This window comes from Pongo pygmaeus, chromosome 21 (assembly GCF_028885625.2).
Source record: "Pongo pygmaeus isolate AG05252 chromosome 21, NHGRI_mPonPyg2-v2.0_pri, whole genome shotgun sequence".
NCBI lineage: Eukaryota > Metazoa > Chordata > Mammalia > Primates > Hominidae > Pongo > Pongo pygmaeus.
This window is the reverse complement of record NC_072394.2, coordinates 5,000,299-5,019,961: the sequence shown is the minus strand read 5'-3', so window position 1 is coordinate 5,019,961 and position 19,663 is coordinate 5,000,299. Positions and strand designations below refer to the sequence as shown.

Below are 19,663 nucleotides of genomic sequence, written 5' to 3'. Positions count from 1 at the left end.
AGATGTGCTTCACCAAAATGAGGAAATGAAGCAAGAAAAAGGAAACAGGAAGGGTGAGACAGGAGAAAGGCAGAGGAAAGCTGAGGATCTAGTGAAAGGAGGCCTCCATGAGAGCTGTGGGTGGACCACAAGGGAAGCACAGGTGCAGACTAGAGCAGGCCACAGGGGAGAGGCACGTCCAGGAAGATCTACACACACACGCACACGGATGAGTTTTAGACAATTTGTGGAGAATATGAGATTGAATTAGGACAGGTACATGGAAAGCTAAACAGCAGAAGAATAACAAGGCAATGACTGATTCCATGATAAACAAAAACTGCGGTAAATAAAGAGTGCTTAATACACAGCTCAGGAAAGCTAAACAGCAGAAGAAGAACAAGGCAATGACTGATTCCATGATAAACAAAAACTGCGGTAAATAAAGAGTGCTTAATACACAGCTCAGTTATGACTAGCACTTATAGTTATAATAGCAAACATTGAATCCTGACCTAAACAATATTATGCTTATGATGATATTAGAAAAATAGGGAATGTGTGTATATAAATATGGTGAGGGCACAGAGGTTAAACAGAGCAAAAGATCTCTAATGGTGATGGAATGTTTCAGAAACAAAGCAGACCAGTAAAAATAATAACCACCACAATAGCTATAATAAAGCAAAAATACAGACAGTAATTTAGTGATCTGGATCCAATTCTTTTTTTTTTAATAAAACTTTTTTACGTTATTTATTTATTTATTTATTTTCTGAGATAGAGTCTCACTTTGTCAACCAGACTGAAGTGCAGTGGCTCAATCTAGGCTCACAGCAACCTCCACTTCCTGGACTGAAGTGATCCTCCTGCCTCAGCCTCCTGAGTAGCTGGGATTATAGGTTCATGCCACCAAGCCCATCTAATTTACATATATATATATTATTATTATTTTTTTTTTTGAGACAGTTTCGCTCTTGTTGCCCAGGCTGGAGTGCAATAGCGTGATCTCGGCTCACTGCAACCTCTTTCTCCTGGGTTCAAGCGATTCTCCTGTCTCAGCTTCCCGAGTAGCTGGGATTACAGGTGCATGCCACCACGCCCAGCTAATTTATGTATTTTTAGTAGAGACAGAGTTTCATCGTATCAGTCAGGCTGGTCTTGAATTCCTGACCGCAGGTGATACGCCCACCTCGGCCTCCCAAAGTGCTGGGATTACAGGCATGAGCCACTGCGCCCGGCCTATTTTTATATTTTTTATAGAGATGGGGCTTCACCATCTTGCCCACGCTGGTCTTCATCTTCTGAGCTCAAGCAATCAACCGGCCTCAGCCTCCCAAAGTGCTGGGATTATACGTGGGAGCCACCACGCCCTGCCTGGATCCAATTCTTAAGTACTAAACTCTGCCCCAAACTGAAGAACAAGGTGAAGACAGCTCACAAGGATGGAGGAAAGGGGTTGAAGAGGACACCATCATTCACAAGCCTTGAGCATGGAACTATTTTCCTGTTGAAATTGTTAGAGCAGCTCTTCTAATAGAAATATAACGCAAGCCACAAATGAAATTTTAAATTTTCTAGTAGTTGCATTTTTAAAAAAGCAAACAGAAACAGATAAAGTTAATTTGAATAATCTATTTTATTTTATTTTATGTTTTTGAGACGGAGTCTCACTCTGTCACCAGGGCTGGAGTGCAGTGGCACGATCTTGGCTCACTGCAACTTCCACCTCCTGGATTCAAGCGATTCCCCTGCCTCAGCCTCCCGAGTAGCGGGGATTACAGGCACCTGTCACTATGCCCAACTAATTTTTTGTATTTTTAGTAGAGACGGGGTTTCACCATATTGGCCAAGCTGGTCTCAAACTCCTGACCTCATGATTCACCCGCCTCGGCCTCCCAAAGTGCTGGGATTACAGTCGTGAGTCACCGCGCCTGGCCAATCTATTTTATTTAACCTGATATAGCCAACATGTTAGCATTTCAACATGTGAGCTATATAAAAATGTTTACATGCTTGTTGTTTTAACCAAGACTTTGAAATTGGTTATATTTCTAGGACATCTCAGTTTGGACTGGTCATGTGTCAGGTGCTCAATAGACACTTGTAGGTAGCCACCATTATGGACAGCGCAGTTTGAGAGCCTTTTTTTAAACAAGAAAAACACGGCCAGGCGCGGTGGTTCACACCTGTAATCCCAACACTTTGGGAGGCCAACGCAGGTGGATCACTTGGGGTCAAGGTTCGAGACCAGCCTGGCCAACATGGTGAAACCCCGTCTCTACTAAAAATACAAAGGTTAGGCAGGCATGGTGGTGGGCGCCTGTAATCCCAGCTACTCGCAAGGCTGAGGCAGGAGAATCGCTTGAACCCGGAAGGTGGAAGTTGCAGTGAGCCGAGATCACGCCACTGCACTCTAGCCTGGGTGACAGAGTGATACTCTGTCTCAAAAAAATAAATAAATAAGAAGGGCACTTATTTCTGTATCCTAAATATTTTAGTTCTAAAATAAGAGTAACAATACCTAACTCAAAATTATTGAAAGGACTAAATAAAATGACATACAAAAACACTAGGCCGGCCGGGCGCGGTGGCTCACGCCTGTAATCCAGCACTTTGGGAGGCCGAGGCGGGCGGATCAAGAGGTCAGGAGATCGAGACCATCCTGGCTAACACGGTGAAACCTCGTCTCTACTAAAAACCCAAAAAAATTAGCCGGGCGTAGTGGCGGAAGCCTGTAGTCCCAGCTACTCGGGAGGCTGAGGCAGGAAAATGGCGTGAACCCGGGAGGCGGAGCTTGCAGTGAGCCGAGATCGCTCCATTGCCCCCCAGCCTGGGCGACAGAGCGAGACTCCGTCCCAAAACAAACAAAAAAAAACCCACTAGGCCTTCGATGAGTATTGATAATTATTACTTAGTCAACAGTGATTTTTTAGAAATTTGGTAGCCTTTGATTTTAATTTTTAATTTTTTAATTTTTGCCTATGTGATGAGATCCTAATTCTTTAAATGGACAAAAATATCTTTATCCAAACCCTAAGTCATGTTAAGTATTCATTTCCATTCTCTAAATAACATAATGCACATGACTTAGAAAAATATTTAATGATGTTTATCTTAGCAAGCCCATTTAGACACAAGTGTAAGTGGAAAAAAAGTAAGTTCCTGGGAAATCAGGCACATGTTTAAAAACAATGTATATAAAGGTTGTCCTGAAAACTTTACATGGATTTTTAAAAATTACATTATTTTTGTCTAATAAACATAAAATCAGTCACCTTAAATACATTAAATCAGGCTTGAATAATCTTGCTAAGAATTAAGGAAGTCCCTAGATGAAGGTACTTAAAAAGAATACTCAAGTGGATCAGCTAGACATGGAACCAGGAAAAAGGGGACAGTTTTGTCAATAAGTAACCATCACAGGGAAAAAAAATGTGTGATCCAATTATTTTTTAATTACACACCGGTTTTCCCATATGTACTTCTTTTCCTGAAGGACAGACAGACCATGTGGAAGGCCAAGGCAAGGCTTCCACATCATATCTGCCTTGGATAGATCATGAATGAGCCATATTACAGTGAGGTTACTGTGATGGCTAATATTACTAATACAGTTACATTTTCACATTTTCAACTCACAATAAGGTTTTGTTTTTGTGGGGTTTTTTTTTTACTTTTATCAATAAAACAAGAACAGCTACATTTACGATGTAGATTCTGAATTTTTCAAAGAGTACCATCAAAGTCCAATATCAAAAAAATGATCTCTAGGGATCTGGAACTGAAAAGCATGTATTTTTTATATAAAATAATATGGTCTGACAATGTAAAATAGACTACCTGGGAAGAATGAAATCTATATTCTGAATATTTTAGTCTGTTTTTAATATCATAACACACTCTGCCTCAAGTTATGTAACTTTTTCACTTGTTTCCACAATGTTTGGAAATTCAAAAAGTCACAATTTTAGGGCTAAAATAGATCTTACAGACCCTCTACTCCCAGCCTTGCCATCTGTTCCCCTAATGAGAACTTATGGGACCAGGCCAGGATCTCACAGCTGATGGCCTAACCAAGCGCTAGATAGAGTCTTGTGGGGTCCACTGAGGGCAAACTAGCACCATCTGTCACCTGTAGAATTGCCAAGGTCAGTGACTAATTGGGCTGTCAGGGTAGGTGTGACCTTCCTCCCTCTGCCTCACGCCAAAGTCCAAGTTCCCAACACAGAGTATGACATCAAATAAAGCTACATGTGTAGTGGTCCTCTCCTGTTAATCAAAGAAAGAAAGAAACTCTATAGTTAATGAAAATGAAGTTTGGATTAATTTATCACTATGCTACATAATATGGCACCCTTCATAGACAAAATATAAATAAATGAATTCTACCAAGATAAAGCCCATAACACATCTGGACAGTCAGTTGCATAGCCCTTGAGCTTGCATATTTGCTAAAGTCATTTCAGATAAAGAAACCATCTTTTCTTTGGTTTATGACAGCACTAGGCATGTGCTGGGGATGAATTAAATGGTGAATTGAAATCTGAAATGAACTGAGCCAATCTGCTAAGTTCCAAATATGGTAAAATCATACTTATCCAGGGTGGAAGGAGTACACACTCATGTGAGCAGCCCTCAGAGCAATGCCTAACACTAGAGGGTACTCAAGAAAAGCCTGCTGGGCGAAAAAAATGTTCCAGATAATTGGAGCTGAGCCACTTATGCATATAACCTTTTTATTTTTTTTCTGTTTTTAGGGAAATTTTCCAAAAATATACTGAATCTTTATTAATGTTCATAAAAATACCATATATTGAATATTTATTTGATATTCCCAATTAAAATTATCATCACACTGGGGAATAAACACATCACTGCCCCTGTGAGCTGCTAGCTCCTACACAAAGCTGCTCAACAGTAGGCCAGCGGGTCGTCTGCCTGCACTCGCAGGTGATCCCAGACCTGTCAGAGTGCCTGAGTCCCTTTCTTAATTCCATTCTTAATCTTAATCAGATGGGCCTAGAAAACTAAGAGACTAAGGCTAATGTGATGTTTTCCAAGCCACTCTTACATGGATTTGCATGGACTTCGGTGCGAAGGCTTTGAGCTATCTGTTTTACATAATAAAATGACTATTACCTCTACTTCAGGATTAGGGTTTCTATAATGATGAAATCACTGGGTCATGGTACAGTGCAAAGTGTCCCTTGGATTTAAGCCTCAGCATTTAATTCTTCCCACCTCAAAAAAACAGTGGAGTTGGAAAGGTTGACCTCTATAGTCTATTCCATTTTTAAACCTCTAGAATCCAAAAATCAACAGTCGTTCAGGGTTCAAATAATGCCAGTATACAAATTCTTCCAGAGAAAAGAGTAAGAAGGAAATCATCCCACCACTCATTTTACGGAGTACTGATAGCAAAACCAGACAAAGGCAGTTAAAGAATGAAAAATCAGTCAATTCTATGAGTGAACATAGAAGCAATAATCTAGAAGCAATTTTAATCTAGCAAACCTACTTAAAAACAAACAAACATCAGAACCAAGTGAGGCATCTGAGGAGTGCAAGGTTGGCTAAACACTACAGAAATCATCACATTAAAAAACTGAAGCAGAGGCCGGGTTCAGTGGCTCACACCTGTAATCCCAGGACTTTGGGAGGCTGAGGCAGGAGGACTGCTTGAGCCCAGGAGTTCCAGACCAGCCTAGGCAACAAAGTGAGACCGTGTCTCTAAAAAAAAAAAAAAAAAACAAGAATCAGCCAGGTGTGGAGCCCCGCACCTGTGGTCCCAGCTACATGGGAAACTGAGGCAGGAGGATCATTTGAACCCAGGAGTTCAAGGCTGCAGTGAGCCATGTTTATGCCACTGCACTCCAACCTGGGTGACAGAGAGAGACCCTGTCTCAAAAAACAAAAACAAAAACTGAAGAAAAAAGGCACATAATCATTTCAGTAGAAGCAGAAAAAAAAAAAGATAACATTAGAAATCTATGAATACAAAGGAATTTCTTAATCTAAAAAACAGCATCTACAAAAATGTAACAAAATGCTTAATGATGAACCAGTAGAAACAACTTCTTTGCAACAAGTAGAAAATGTAGAACTTAAAATACCATTTAAACTAGCATCCCACAAATAAAAAGTATCTAGGAATAAAATGAAAAAAATGTATACAAGACATCCTCTGACTGATCTACTAATTTAATGCAACTCCAACCACAAACTTGAACAGGGAAACTGAGAAAGACTAAAAAAGATCAAGACACTTCTAGAAAAGGAATAAAAACAAAAACAAAAGATGGGGTTTGTCTTAGCAAAACTACTACAATGCAAGGTAAAAAAACTAATGTACTGGCAAACGGGCAAACAGGCAGAAGGGGCGGACTCCACACACCAGAAACCAATGCATGCATTTATGAAACTGATGCATGCTGGGAGCAGCACTGTGAAATTAGTGGGAAACGAAGAGATGACTCATTCAATAAACTGTGGTCAAACAACTGCTCATATCTATTTGAGAAAAAATTAAATTGGACTCTATCTCATACAAGACTCAAAAATCAATTACAGATGGGTTAAAAACTCAAATGTACGAAACTAAAACCTTTCAGAGGATATTTTTATGAACTCAAAATCATAAAGGAGTTTTTTAACTAGACAGAGAAAATGTAAACCATAAAGAAAAAGAATGACAGCTTTGGCCATACTGAAATTAAAACTTTTCTAAAACTGGGAGAAAATATTTGCAATCCATATCTAACAAAGGATTTCTATCTAGAATATGTAAAGACGTCTCAAAATTCAATAGTAAAAAGCAACAGTCCAATCAGAAAATGGGCAAATGACAAACAGATATCTCACCAAGAAGGATATACAGATGGTAAAAAAAGCATATGAAAAGATATTCGACATCATTAGCCATGGGAAAATGCAAAATAAAACCACAACGAGATATCACTACATATCTACCAGAAAGACAAATAAAAAACAATAACACCAAATGCTGGTGAGGGTGCAGAGAAAATAGATCTCTCATATATCACTGGTGGGACTGTAAAAGTGGTACAGCCACTCAGGAAAAGTGACTGGAAGTTTCTTATCAATCTAAACATGCACTTACCTACAATCCAAAAATTGCTCTCCTCAGAATTTAACCCAGAGAAATGAGAACTTAGGCTCACGTAAAAACTTGTTTAAAAATGTTCATAGTAACTTCACTCTTTTTTTTTTTTTTTTTTTTTGAGACGGAGTCGCACTCTGTTGCCCAGGCGGGAGTGCAGTGGCCCAATCTCGGCTCACTGCAACCTCTGCTCTCCAAGTTCAAGCGATTCTCTTGCCTCAGCCTCCCAAGTAGCTGGGATTACAGGTGCCTGCCACCACGCTCGGCTAATTTTTGTGTTTTTAATAGAGACGGGGTTTCACCATCATGGCCAGGCTGGGCTTGAACTTCTGACCTTGTGATCCACCCACCTCAGCCTCCCAAAGTGCTGGGATTACAGGCATGAGCCACCACGTCTGGCCATCATAGTAACTTTATTCTTAACAGCCACAAACTGGAAACAACCCTGACATCCTTCAATGTGTGAATGGTTAAATAAACTGCAGTACATTTATACCCTGGCATATTACTCAGGCAGAGGGAATAAACTATTGATACATGCAACTTGGATGGATTTTAAGGAAATAGGCTGAGTTAAAAAAAAGCAATCTCAACCAGGCACAGTGGCTCATGCCTGTAATCCCAGCACTTTCAGAGGCCAAGGAGGACAGATCACCTGAGGTCAGGAGTTCAAGACCAGCCTGGCTAACATGGTGAAACCCTGTTTGTACTAAAAATACAAAAAATTAGCTGGGCTTAGTGGCATGTGCCTGTAGTCCCAGCTACTCAGGAGGCTGAGGCGGAAGAATCGCTTGAACTCGGGAGGCGGAGGTTGCAGTGAGCCGAGATTACGCCACTGCACTCCAGCCTGAGTGACGGAGTGAGACTCCGTCTCAAAAAAAAAAAAACGGGGCAATCTCATCGGCTGGGCATGGTGGCTCACGTCTGTAATCCCAGCACTTTGGGAGGCCGAGGCGGGTGGATCACAAGGTCAGGAGTTCAAGACCAGCATGGCCAACATGGTGAAACCCCATCTCTACTAAACATAAAAAAAAGTAGCCAGGCATCTTGGTGCACACCTGTCATCCCAGCTACTAGGGAGGCTGAGGCAGGAGACTTGCTTGAACCCAGGAGGCAGAGTTTGCAGTGAGCCAAGATCGCATCATTGCACTCTAGCCTGGGCAACAGAGCAAGACTCTGTCTTGGAAAAAAAAAAAAAAAAAAAGGGCAATCTCAAAAGGTTGTATATTGTATGATTCCATTTATATAATATTTTTGAAATAAAATTGTAGAAGTGAGGAAGAGATGAGTGGTTGCCAGAGGGTTATGGATGGGAGAGGAGTGTGTAGCTACAAAGAGGTAGCAGGAGGGAACCTGTGGCAATGGAACCATGGAACATTTCTCTATCTTGATTGTGAAGTTGGTTACATGAACATACACATGTAATAAAACTGTACAAAACCAAAGAAATGCATGTATAACTGCTTAACCCTAATAAATTCTAGGGATTAAACCAGTGTCAATTTTCTAGTTTTCATATTTGTACTACAGTTAAGGCAATATGCTCCCACTGGCGGAAACTGAATGAAGGGTTTATAGGACCTCGCTGTACATTTTTTTGTAACTGCCTGTGAATCTATATTATTTCAAAATAAAAGCTTAAAAAAATTAAAACTTCTCTTCATCAAAACATACCATAAAGAAATGGGGGGAGAGGCATCATAAACTGGGAGAAAATATTTCTAAGACATATAACCAGCAAAACATAAGTATCCAAGAAAAAGCAATCCAGGTCAGGCGCAGTGGCTCATGCCTGTAATCCCAACACTTTGGGAGGCCGAGGCAGGCGGATCAACTGAGGTCGGGAGTTCGAGACCAGCCGGACCAACATGGAGAAACCCCGTCTCTACTAAAAATACAAAAAAGTTAGCCGGGCATGGTGGCACATGCCTGTAATCCCAGCTACTCGGGAGGCTGAGACAGGAGAATCGCTTGAACCCAGGAGGCGGAGGTTGAGGTGAGCGGGGATTGCGCCATTGCACTCCAGTCTGGGCAACAAGAGCAAAACTCCATCTCAAAAAAAAAAAAGAAAAAAGAAAAAGCAATCCAACAGAAAAATGGGGAGAGGTGGTCCCCAGAGTAAGGTGCCCCTGCCTCCCAACAAAGTCTCTGCAGGTCTGGCAAGGCAGCAGGGGGTGGAAGGAGAGCTTCTCATCCCTTCTGTTATTTAGGCCTTGACAACCACTGTGCAACATCCAACCATGAGACTTTTATATCCTCTGGGAGCTGAGGGGCATGTCCCTCACTATTCTTTTACAAAACCCAATTAGTTGTGATATCTAAACACAGAAGAATTGACGGAGAATCTGTGGGGAACACATGTTCTCTTCCCTTACTACATGCACACAGCCTGTTATCTGGGATGGAACAGATGACAGTCATGGATGGGCCCATCCGCCTCCCATGAGAAGGAAAAATCACAACATGGTGCTATGGTCTACATGTTGGTATCCCCCCAAATTTATATGTTGGAACCTAATGCCCACTGTAATAGTATTAACGGTGGGGACTTTGGAAAGTGATAAATAATGAGGGCTCCATCCTCACGAATGGGACCAGTGCCCTTATTTTAAAAAAGGCTCAAACAAGCTCCCCAGCCTCTCTACCTTATGTGAGGGTACAGCAAGTAGGTATCATCTTCGAAGGAGAAAGCAAGCCCAGGCCAGGCGCGGTGGCTCACATCTGTCATCCCAGCACTTTGGGAGGCTGAGGTGGGTGGATCATGAGGTCAGGAGTTCGAGACCAGCCTGACCAACATAGTGAAACCCCATCTCTACTAAAAACACAAAAATTAGCTGGGCATGGTGGCGCACACCTGTAATTCCAGCTACTCAGGAGGCTGAGGTAGGAGAATCACTTGAACTCGGGAGGCGGAGGTTGCAGTGAGCCGAGATTGTGCCATTGCAATCCAGCCTGGGTGACAGAGCGAGACTCCACCTCAAAAAAAAACTCACCAGACAGTGAATCTGCTGGTGTCTTGATCTTAAACGTCCCATTCTCCAGAACTGTGAGCAATAAATTCCTATTGTTTATAAATTACTCAGTCTAAGGTATTTCGTTATGGCAGCACAGGCAGACTAAAACACATGGTGATGCCAGGAGGTCCAGACCCCAAAGAAAGGGTTATCCTGAGGACACCTCCACAACTACAGCCTCTTAAAGTACCTCTAATCTCTATCCTTATACTTCCCCATCCCCAAACCCAACATTAGAGGTATCTGAGCATGAGTCCCCTATTCAAAACTCTTCACTGGGATTTCCCACAGCATCAGAAGCCCTTTTGTTGGTGCTTGTATTAATCTGTTCTTGCAATGCTATAAAGAACTACCTGAGACTGGGTAACTTACAAAGAAAAGAGGTTTAACTGGCTCGCAGTTCTCCAGGCTCTACAGGAAGCATGGCTGGGGTGGCCTCAGGAGACTTACAATCATGGTGGAAGGCAAAAGGAGGCAGGCACGTCCTACATGACTGGAGCAGGAGGAAGAGAGAGAAGAGAGAGGTACTATACACTTTTAAACAACCAGAGCTTGAGAGAACTCACTATCCTGAGAACAGCAAGTGGGAAATCTGCCCCCATGATACAATCACCTTCAACCAGGCCCCTCCTCCAACACTGGGGGTTACAATTCAACGTGAGATTTGCTCAGGAACACAAATCCAAACAATATCAGTGCCCCTGCCCAAACCTCCATCTAATGGCACAGGCAACTTCACACCTGTAATGCCACCACATAACCAACTCCTGGCACATGTCCTTGAACATGCAGCTCCAGCTCTCCCTGCCTTCACCCATGCATGCTGCACTGTGGAATGTCCTCTCCTAAAGCGAGTTGAGTTATCAACTGAGTTACCAACTCAGATGCCACCTGTTCCTTGGAGCCTTCTATGAACCAAGTGAATTGCTCCTTCTCTGGGACACACCTGAACCACCTCTACTCTCACGCTTAGCCCACTGAATTATAACTAACTCTGGTCCTCTCCCTGACTATAAGACTCCCAGGGACAGGGTCCATTCATCTCCTCTTTAATATTTGGGGTGTGGCACAGTTATGCATTAATAGTTTGCTGACTTAGGTCCATTGATGTTACTAAATCAGACTGTGGTTTTTTGTTGTTGTTTTTTTTTTTTTTAGATTTATACCTATTTATCCAACGTATCTTTACTGTCCCTAAATTCCAAATTCCACAGTAAGCCTTCCAAAAAAAGAGGTCAAGCACTCTGGACCTATTTCACCAAATAAATAACACTTCAGTTATATATAATCATACAGCCCAAGCTGAGAGTTGTAATTCATGTAAACACATACCCAGAAGATCCTAGTGTTTCATATTGAAAATAATGGGCAACAGATTAGAGGTATGGTTGAAGTTTATACCGCAAAAATGATGTTTTTGGTGCATAAATTTCTTTGTCTTTAAAATACTGGCATTTTAACATTCATTTAAATGGAAAAGATATTATTAGCTTCTATCTTAAGTAAGTTTTAAATCAAGGAACATCCTGAGGCTTTTCTAAAATTTTTTTACTGATCATTAAAAAGCAAATGTGCACACACACACAAAAAGCAATAATGCATCTTAAATGATTATTTTCCTAGGCCCTCAAAGTTGCTTTCAGGAGGATGCAGCAAGCTCAGTTATCAGGTTTACAGAATAAATGTTAAAAAGCCTTTGCTACCAGAGCCGGCAATTCAAGTCTAAATTCAGTGGCATTTTTATTTAGTTGCCTGTTTTTAAGAAGTGTAGGACAACCCAAAAAGATCAATTTTCCAAATATCTGAAAGTATATAATTTACGTAAGTATGCTGAGAAGTTAGAGTATATTATAACTTACAAATGATGCCTCATCTTCTATTGTGCATTCTTGAGTCCACTCTCTCAGGCCTAAAAACAAGCATTCTTTCACAAAGAGGAGACTTTGATAGGGTATGACCCACCAAAAATATGATTACATGTGTGTTTTTAGTGGAGTGAGAAAGATCCTAAGAGCCTTAAAAAATTAATTTGGGGAGGGAATGGAAGTAGATTAAACAATATCACATGGTTGTCCTGTCATTTAAATACAAAGCAGAGATAAACTCCAATAAAGAAAGTCAATGACCCTCTAGATTATTCTGTGGGAAAATCCAAGGCACTCTGAAATTCACATTTGTCTTCTTTCTAGTGTTGCTGGCCTGTGTCACAAGCAAATGCTCTCATTAAATAGACCAGAAATTAGGCTTCTAATCTCCAGATTTCAAATTTTATCTAGGAAATTATTATGCTTCTTTCTATCATCTTAAAAAACTTTCATTAGTTATGGGAACAGAAACAGAAAACAGCAAAGGCAAAGCCCTAGAACTTCTGAAGTTACAGCTATAATTCAAGAATGAGAAATCATTTCATTGTTGTCCTCTCCCAACACATGCACCAATCTTATCACCAAAACAACCAATATCAAGGAACGAATCACAAACTTAACAAAAGACCTAGGAAAAATGACAAATGAGTGAAGGCCTCACTGGTGACCACTCAGATAAAGTCTGAAAGGCAACTTCAGTGTAAAAAAGAATTAGCTTTTGCTGTTATTCAGATGGTAATTCTGAATGCCAAAGTTTACTTATAAAAAAAACAAAAACAAAAACAAACACGTCAGATTCAACAATGGAAAGAGGATAATGCAAGTAACAAAAAAATTAGAACTTTTAAAAATCCTTTGTCACTAAATGTAAGTCAAACATTGATACTCTACCCAGAATAATTCCATGGAACAGTCCTACCTTTTAGTGACTCTATACTCTCAACCTAGTCAGTTGACCCATGATCTGAGCCTCCCCTTCCTGCTGTGCCCACAGAAAATCCCCACCAGCCACTGCATGGGATGCTTTACTAATAGGCAAAATCTAGTAGGTTTTCATTGTTGTTGTTGTTGCTGTTGTTGTTGTTGTTGTTGTTTAGAGACAGAGTGTCGGTCTGCTGCCAGGGCTGAAGTGCAGTGGCGTGATCACGGCTCACTGAAACCTCAACCTCCCCAGGTTCAAGTGATCCTCCTGCCTCAGCCTCCCAAGTAGCTGGGACTACAGGTGTAAGTGACCATGCCCAGCTAATTTTTGTATTTTTTGTACAGATGAGGTTTTGCCGTATTGCCCAGGCTGTTTTCTAAGTCCTGAGCTCAAACACTCCACTTGCCTCAGACTCTCAAAGTGCTGGGATTACAGGTGTGACTCCACCATGTCCGGCCTGAATCTAGTTTTTATTTAATACCTAGTCAGAAACAGACATAGGCACCCAGACCTGGTGCATGTCCTTAGGTTCTTGTAAAACACATCCCTTCAAATTCTGACTCTTCGTCTGACCTGAGACAGGCTATTCAACTCCTTTAAGTCTCTGGTTTTCTTACCTCTGAAATGGGATAATAACAACAGTTTCTATTTCATGGCTCCTGTAAGGATTACATGAGATCAGATATGTAATTATGGGGCCTAGTGCCTGATACACAGTGGGTGCTCAGTCTCTTAAACAGAATCATTGCAACAACAAGAGCACAAGCAAACAGCACATGATCAATCCACTTTGTAACCCAAGAACTCTGATAACCAATGTTTTCCAGTCACTTTACATAGAAAAAAAAGTTCTGATAATCATTAATAAAATAGTTTTAAAATCTAATCATTTCAAAGCAAAAACTGTTATGATGGAGAACAGATCACTGGTTGCCAAAGGTGAAGGGGTAAGGAACACTACAAAGGGGTGGCAGAAGGGAAGTTGGGGAGGAAGGAGCTGATGGAACTGTTCCATGTGCTGATTTCGATAGTGGTTACAAAACTCAATGCACTGATTAAAACTCTGAAAACTACATACCCAAGAATAATTTTATTTTACATAAATTAAAAATAATTTTTATTTATTTATTTTTTAGTTTCTAGGTTTTTCTGAGACAGAGTCTCACTGTGTCACCCAGGCACTTTAGTGCAGTTGCACTATCTTGGCTCACTGCAACCTCTGCCTCATGGGTTCAAGCAACTCTCCCACCTCAGCCTCCCAAGTAGCTGGGATTACAGGTGTGCGCCACCATGCCCAGCTAATTTTTGTATTTTTAGTAGAGACAGGGTTTCACCATGTTGGCCAGGCTGGTCTCAAACTCCTGATCTCAAGTGATCCGCCGGCCTCGGCCTCCCAAAGTGTTGGAATAACAGGCGTGAGCCACTGTACTGGGTCCAGAATAATTTTTAAATGCAAAAAAAAAAAAAAAAAAAAAAAAAAAATCCAATCTTTTCTAACTAGAAGATAAATCAAAAGTGACACAAATGAATTTCTATGTCCATGATATTGTAATAGCCATATTCTATATATTATCCTATAATTAACATCAGTCAAATCCAATTTTAAACCACCTCTGATTTATTCAAGCACAAAACGTCAATACTAAAATAAACACAAGTAACCGCTTTTACATAATAGAAGCAAAAAGACTTTAGAAATATACTTACATCAACTCAAAATATAAGTGGTACTCCCCATCTCCCTGACAAAGGGGAGTTTTATGACATTATAGGGTTGGCTTTATAGATCTCTACTTTGCTACCTAATAAATAGGTTTCTTCATGCGCATGAATTATTGTCCTCAATCTCTAAAAAGCAGACTTGAGGTTTAATACAGCTTAAAATGATTAGACATGTACATGTCAAGAACTAACAATCCACTTAAAAGTCAATGCACACATTTTGCATTTTTAAAAAGCCATGTTTCATCACAAAACATTAATTCATAAACTACATAACAGCAAAGGTGAAGTTTTAATACAAACATGCTTTATGACTATCACCTCTTGGTTTCACTGTATACAGAAGGCTTCATTACCAAATAATTAAACTTCTAAAAAAATTGTTAGGCCAGCCCCCGTGGCTCACACTTGTAATCCCAGCACTTTGAGAGGCCAAGGTGGGAGGACTGCCTGAGTCCAGGAGTTTGAGACAGGTCTGGGTAACATGGTAAAAACCCAACTCTACTAAAGATACAAAAAATTAGCCAGGCACAGTGGTGCACACCTGTAGTCCCAGCTACTCAGGAGGCTGAGGCACGAGAATCACCTGAACCCAGGAGGTGGAGGCTGCAGCGAGCTGAGATCATACCACTGCACTCCAGCCTGAGAGTGGGACCCAGTCTCAAAAAAATGAAAAAAGAAAAAAACGTTTTTAATTAAAATAAGCTAGAGAAGAACAAAGCAATGTGAGAATGAGTATTGTAAAAATAAGAACAAACCAAATGTCCATCAATTGGTGAATGTGTAAACAAATTATTATATATCTACACAATGGAATACCTCTGAGTAATTAAAAAGGAATAAACTATCAAAACTCCCAACAACAAAGATGGTTCTCAAAATAATTATGATGGCCAGGCGTGGTGTGGCTCATGCCTATAATATCAGTGCTTTGGGAGGCTGAGGCAGGAGGATCGCTCGAGACCAGGAATTCAAGAGCAGCCTGTATAACACAGCAAGATCCTCTCTAAAACAAAATAAAAATTTTAAAAAAAAAAATGATGATGATGATGATGAAAGAAGCCAGACTAACCCGTACCCCTCAAAAAGCACATACTCCAAGATTGCAGTTAGATAAAAACCTAGGAAATGTGGCCGGGCATGGTGGCTCACTCCTGTAATCCCAGCACTTTGGGAGGCCAAGGTGGCAGATCATTTGAGGTCAGGAGTTCAAGACCAGCCTGACCAACATGGTGAAACTCCATCTCTACTAAAAATACAAAGAAAAATTAGCTGGGCATGGTGGAGGGAGCCTGCAATCCCAGCTACTTGGGAGGCTGAGGCAGGAAAATTCCTTGAACTCAGGAGGCGGAGGTTGCAGTGAGCCAAGATCGCGCCATTGCTCTCTAGTCCAGGTGACAGAGGGAGACTTCATCTCAAAAAAAAAAAAAAAAAAAAACACCTAGGAAATACAATGCAAACTTATCTACAGTGATAGATCAGAGGTCTCCTGGAAGAGAAGTGGCTGGAGGGATGACAATGGGGCAAGAGGAAACTTTTAGGGGTGATGGATACCTTCATTATCTTGATGAGGTGATGGTTTCACTGGCATAAACATATCAAATTGTACACTTTAATATGTGCATTAACTGTATAACAATTATACCTCAATAAAGCTGTTTAAAAAATACATAAAGAAAAAAAAAAAAAAGCCCTCTTCCAGGCCTGGTATATTGTGTTTATATCACCCTCTTTTCTAAACAAGTTCATATCCTGAAAAGTCACAGAACTGTAATACCTTTCCCCTGGTGATTTGCATGCATAAACAAAACCTTAAAGCCCAGAAATTTAATAATAATAAAATTTAACAATAGTTAATTAATATTTACATGGCTGTGACTATGTGCCAGGCACTATTACAAGCATTTTTCTTGTATGAATTTATCTAACGCTCACATCAACCCTGTTTTACAGATAAGGAAACTGAGGTAGTGAAGGGATAAGTTATCTGATCAAGGTCACAAAGCTGATAAGTAGAGGAGCCAGAATTTGAACCCAGGGAGTCTAGCTCTAGAGTTAATTTCCTAACCCATCACGTTCTACTGCCACACACAATATAAGGTATGTTAACACTAGAAGCAACGAATATTGTACTTGTAAAATACTTTTCTTTCTCACACTCACAGAATATAAACATTCACTACAATTGGCAACACCACATGAAACTAAATAAAAAACAACAGTGGCCTTATTTTCTTTTCCCAATTAATAGATGGAGGGAGGAGAAGCAGAAAGGTTGGACAACTTTCTTAGGACACAGAGCAAATAATTGGCAAGTTGACCAGTTACTGGGAAGCTGGTTCCTTACATTCTTAATCCAGATCTTTTCATGGTTTTCAAAATCCCGATTATTTTAAGTAACACCATAAGGGAGAGAAAATCTAAGATAGCAACATAAAACGTAAAAGTTGTTTCTGTTTTCTCATACTCTTTACTGGCTCCTTAATTTCATCCAGAGGGTCTCAATCTCTGCAGATACAGGTCTAGAGTCTGTTTTTAAAGCTCCCAGGTGATTGTTACATGCAGCCAAGGCTGATAACTCTTGATTTAGACTTCTCATTAAAGAAAGACAGAAGGCAGCTGGGTGCAGTCACTCATGCCTGCTTTCCTGCACTTCGACAGACCAAGGCAGAAGGATCGCTTGAGCCCAAGAGTTGGAGGTTACAGTGAGCTATGATCCCGCCACTGCACTTCAGCCTGGGCAACAGGGTTATACCCTGTCTCAAAAAATAAAAATAAAAGAAATAAAATGGGAAGACAGAAGAAAGCAAGGTGCCACAAAAAGCTTTGGTAAACCAAGGCCCAAGGTTTTCCAAGTCAGTATTGAACTGCTGTCCACATGCAAACTTTTGAGTTCAACTTTTAACAAATTAAAAGTACAAATATGCATACAAGATATGAGAAAGCAAGAAGCACAGTAAACAACTTTTTAAAAAAAACGCAAACCAGTGGTAAATTGGATGCTAAGACTTACAAAGAAAACCCTACATTTCAGATGTTATGTCATAACAGAAATTACATAAAAGTATATTGGGATGACAAAATCCCTTTTCAACTTTTTGGAAAGCTAAATTGACGCCCTAACATCAAGTCAATGAACTAAAAGCACAGAAAAACCTGTCAAATATCCACTGCATTTAGAACATGCAATAAATTGATAATACACTGTGAATCTAGTTAAGAAGCACGGGTTGAACAAAGAATGGGCCAGGCCGGGCGCGGTGTCTCAGGCCTGTAATCCCAGGACTTTGGAGGCCAAGGCGGGTGGATCACCTGAGGTCAGGAGTTTGAGAACAACCCGGCCAACATGGCGAAATCTGTCTCTACTAAAAATACAAAAATTAGCCGGGGGTGGTGGGGCGCGCCTGTAATCCCAGCTACTGGGAACGCTGAGGCAGGAGAATTGCTTGAACCCGGGGGGGGGCGGAGATGGCAGTGAGCCAAGATCGCGCCACTGCACTCCAACCTGGGCAACAGAGCGAGACTCCATCTAAAAAAAAAAAGAAAGAAAGAAAGAAAGAAAGAAAGAAAGGGCTGTATCTTTAGCCCATGCCCTGAATCAATGTTCCTTGAACTTTAAGGTACACTTCTTGAGGAAGATTCTGATTCTGCAGCTCTGGGGTGAGAGGCATGAAGTGTAATTCTAACAAGCTCCCAGGGGATGCTGATGCTGCTGGTAGGTGGAACAAACTTGGAGCAACAAGGCCCTAAGTAACTGGAATATTAGTTGTAACTCTAGCCAACTGGCTTACAAATATCGTTATGTCTAGGATCCAAGAAGGAAGTGTCAATACGATTAATTCCTACACCCGGCCAAAAAAATTAAAAACTAAAAATTAAAAAAAAGGGTTCAGGGGAAGGAGAAAGCAAATACTTGTTTATACAGTCTAGCAGTGCTAAGAACCATAAAATACTGTTATTTGTCTCAACCTAGTAGATGTCAAGGTGATAAAATGTAGGCTCCATGAGTTAATGGATTTTTTTTAGCTAACTCCTTAATCCTTATGGCCTAGCATAAATTAGGTACTAAAGAAATGCACTGAATAAATGAATGAATGGGAAGTATATACAAAGGCAATCTGTATTTACGTCACATCTCCAAAAATGTCTGGGAAGGGGGAGGTATTTGTACTTCTGGATGCAGGTAGCCATGATTTGATACAAATACCTGGCCCGTCTACTGCATTCCCTTTGTCCAAAGATAGTTAACTTTCCTGAACAGTATTTCCACCGTAATACCCATGCTCCTGGCATCCTGATGTTTAGCAACTTTTTGGCTTTTTGAAAACAATGAAGAAAGGTGGAAGTACAGGGAGAAGGATTCGGAAAAGTCTCAAAAAATCAAAGCAAAAAACCAGGAGGGAGAAGATGGGCAAACAGTTCAGTTCACTTGAAGGAACATCTGAGGTTGTCAGAGGTCCATGTGCTTACCTATGATGGTGGCGGGGTTTGGGCTCGGGCTTTTATATGTTTTGTTACTGTCCAGGGTCACTGGTGGAGTAGCACCTGGCTGTGGAAACTCGGACTACACAGGTAGCCGGAACTGCAGCCAACCTTCAGAAGCTTAAGGGAAGCACTTTCGCGCTTACTTCCTCCTTCCCAGGGTCTCCGCGCGCGTTTGGGAACTCAGCCACCGCCCAAACACAAAATGATCTAGGCAGCTTCGCTGCTGGATTGAGGCCACAGCCAGGATTTAAGATGGCAGCGAAACACTTCGATGGCCCGCGGAATCTGCCCAAAAGAAAAATGGCCTCCGTTCAGAATATCGCGGCTTTCAAAGTGGGCCCAAAACAAAAATGGCGCCGGACGCAGGCTACTCAAAGGCTGGGAACCCAATAACTGATTAGCAAGTAACGAATCAAGGTTAACTCACGGTGCTAGGCAGTTGAACTAACCGAGAGAAAAAAAACGCTTTTCTGTGGTATGTTTTCTTAACATTGGAAAATGACTAGCTCAAGAATGGAACATATATTCGGTGCGAAAGATTATGGGAAAGGAA

At 40.9% G+C, this 19,663-nt stretch overlaps 1 protein-coding gene across 4 annotated transcripts in view; it reads right to left on the bottom strand.

Annotated features, from left to right (window-relative positions):
- SLX4IP (SLX4 interacting protein) overlaps window positions 1-19,383 on the bottom strand; it is a 200,806-nt gene extending 181,423 nt beyond the window's left edge. The window contains exons 1-2 of one of the 4 annotated variants that reach the window (XM_054467843.2): window positions 19,096-19,362; window positions 10,489-10,609 (exon numbers count right to left, since the gene is read on the bottom strand). The gene's annotated coding sequence lies outside the window, so the exon portion shown is untranslated. Of the gene's footprint in view, window positions 1-10,488; window positions 10,610-19,095 lie in introns of all 4 variants that reach the window. The other 3 variants (XM_063659428.1, XM_054467844.2, XM_054467846.2) reach the window with 3 other exon arrangements.
- Window positions 19,384-19,663: the final 280 nt, after the last annotated feature.